The following is a 3,304-nucleotide window of genomic DNA, read 5'->3' on the forward strand; positions in this document are numbered from 1 at the left end:
CTTTGCTAAGCTGAACACTCAACGACCTTCAAAATGCTGAGACCTCACTAAGTGATCACTGTGTCAATACAGCACTCTGTGCAAACACAGGGGTGTTTACAGAGATGCAACAATTACAGATCACAAGACCCGGTTGTGTGCCATCAAGGATTTTCTCATAGATATGTTTGTACAGTATGTGGATAGTAGGGATCAGAGTCAGGAAAACTACTTTAAATTGTACCTTGCCAAGCTACATGTTAATCGTAATTTACAGTAGTTCAACTACAGTCAAGCTACAACCGTTTCAAAAAGTAGCTAACTACATTGACACGGCTTACTAGGGCAATATATTTTCAGTTCATGTAAATTGGCTAAATTGTTGTAATAATATTACAATATTACTGTTTTTACTTAATTTTTTTAAATAAAAAAGCTGCCTTGGTGAGCATGAGACATGACATTCAAAAACATTTAAAAAATCTCACCAACCCCAAACTTTTAAAAGATGCTGTATAGGGGACATAAAAAACCAAGCCATATAGAAGTTTTCTATTCTTTAGCTATGACTGCTCAATCATTTGAACCAAAATGAAAGGAAATGACAACACTTAACCATAAAATGTTTCTCAAGAGCAATGTTCCTCTCCGATTCTGTCACACATTTGTCATTGCGGCTGCTAGCATGTTAACTTAACATGCTGAATGCAAGTAGGACATGTTCCTGGATCGACAGTGCAGTTGGTTATGATAAAGCAGCAAGCAATAAATAAATAAATCTGAGTAATTGTCTCAATCAGCTACCAACAAGGGATAGGATATTTTGCTAATCGCTTTCCGGTGTAATGGAAGCCACCATCTTTGTTATTTACTTTAGATCAGGGCTGTCCAAACTCGGTCCTGGAGGGCCGGTGTCCTGCAGAGTTTAGCTCCAACCTGCCTCAACACACCTGACTGGAAGTTTCTATACCTAGCCGCGTTTTGTAGTTTTGGGCTAGTTTTGGGCTAGTTTTGAGTAGCAATTAGGCGGGTTGTGTTGTGAAAACCTGGCAACGCTTATTGACAGTGTAAGATGATTTATGATTAGCCGTGTCGGAAATCCAACCACGGATTGGCATGTTGTTATCTCAGAAACAGGCTCAGCCATCACATTGAATCAGGTAAACTGGTTATATATTTATGTTTCAGTATAATTACGCACGCTATACCAGGGGCGGTTCTAAACCCTTTTTAGGTGGGTTTCAGCCCCACTATCTGTCACCTTAGCCCCCCAAAACTATCTTAACGATCAGGCCAGTGCTGCTTCCTCGAGAAAGTTTTTCATTCTCACGTGTTTTAAGTCTTGTCAGTTTAAACATTAAAGTCATTTTAAGCAATTTAAGCCCAAGACATCTCAATGCGGTACTCAGGCACTGTGATAGAGCGTTTCTATGCGCACCGCTCACACACCTGAAGTGCACAAACAGATAGCCTTCTCAGACAGCAGGTGAATACCAGTGGCTGTCTTGACAAGTATCCTTGTAAGCACAGTCGGTTGTTTTAAGTGAAAGTAAACAGTAAAGAAAATATCAAATGTACATCAGTATAACGGATCCGTGCATTTCTTATGTAAATAATGTTAATCTCCACAAGTAATCCATATGACTCCAGTCCATCAGTTAACATCTTGTGAAGTGAAAATCTGCGTGTTCGTGTTTTTATGACGTATGGCCAGAAGTGACGGTTTAAAGTTAAGACTCCTTATTTATGGATTTGTTTCTTACAAGCATGCAGCTTTTGACTTTGCCAGATGGTAATTAATGGACTGAAGTCATGTGGATTACTTGTGGATTATTGTGATGTTTTTATCAGCTGTTTGGATTCTCATTCTGACGGCACCCATTCACTGCAGAGGATCCACTGGTGAGCAAGTGATGTAATGCCATGTTTCTCCAAATTTCTCTTCACCTCACACACAAACCTTGAACTTTCATTGTAACAGTGTAGCTAACAAAGAGCATTACTAGTAGAGCAGTACTAGTAATCCATCACTATGACTAACAGCTAAACATATACATTATCTGATTATATCAGTGCTGGTATTGTGAAAACACTCTTCAGAGAGGAACAATGTGTGCAGTTCAATTGGCAAGATTATTAAAGCCATCTTTTGAGTTTGGATTATCTTTAACAGGGAAAAACAACAACATTCTTACATTCAAGTCATGGAAAAGTCGATAAATTTAATGAATGTCTCGCTTCAGCGATAACAACAGAACAATGGAGAAGGCTGACTGAGCGCTAGAGTCCAAATGTCTCAGTGTTTTCTGCTATTGAGCTTATACTGTTGCGTTTTACTGCGCTCACTAACTTCTGAGCTGTGAGAAATCAGCCAATTTTTGGTGAACAGGCACCACAAAACAGGTCGATTAAAAACTGTAATCATAAAACACCAGGGGTTTTCAGAAAACAATGAAAAAATTGTATATGTCAGTGCAGTGCAGTTCTTTCAAACCTGTAAGAAGTGAAAGAATGAACTAGTGACAGACCCATCCAAAGTTAAAACTAATATCAAGCAAATAAAATAAAACACACATATGTGTACAGTGTGAACACAGTAAAGGGCAATAAATTATTTAGCACAGGTCTCAAAATCAGGATAGTACATATTACCAAAACAATATATTACCTTAACATTTCAACATTTTTATTTATTTATATTTACAAGGACAATGTGTATAGACCTAAGTACCTAATCTCTATGAAATATGACTTGAATGCATCACACATCACAAATATCAGAGATGTGTGCAATCAGAATTTAATTAAGAATGGCTTTCAATTCTAATTCAATCCTGAAATTGAACTTATGTAGCAAACAGAATGTAAAATTGTGTTTTGAGTTTAAAGGAAGTATAGTTTTTAATAATACATTTTTACATTCTTTTGAACTAATTCCAGTATGATTTACCCATAAACACGCAGCATATGAATACATTTCCATGAGTTGATACATTTTAACATCAAAATATGAACATATGAACGAATCAACATATGAATACATTTCCATTCTTTTTAATGGAAATGACCCATATTTCATTATATTTAATTAATTAACTTATATTTTATAGATGACAGTGGAGTGCATGTTTTAAAGGAAGACAGTGGAGTGCATGTTTGATGTTCATGAAGAAAAAATAAGGCATTTTGTGGTGCTGTAATTCTGTGGTTCAAAATTAAAATTTGTAAATTGTTTTTACAGTATTACTTCAGATTAGTTTAGATATACAGTCTATATGTCTAATCAGTAAGAATATATATATATATATACATATATATATACATA

Source organism: Sinocyclocheilus anshuiensis, unplaced genomic scaffold (genome assembly GCF_001515605.1).
Source record: "Sinocyclocheilus anshuiensis isolate Anshui unplaced genomic scaffold, SAMN03320099.WGS_v1.1 scaffold1623, whole genome shotgun sequence".
In the NCBI taxonomy this organism is placed as follows: domain Eukaryota; kingdom Metazoa; phylum Chordata; class Actinopteri; order Cypriniformes; family Cyprinidae; genus Sinocyclocheilus; species Sinocyclocheilus anshuiensis.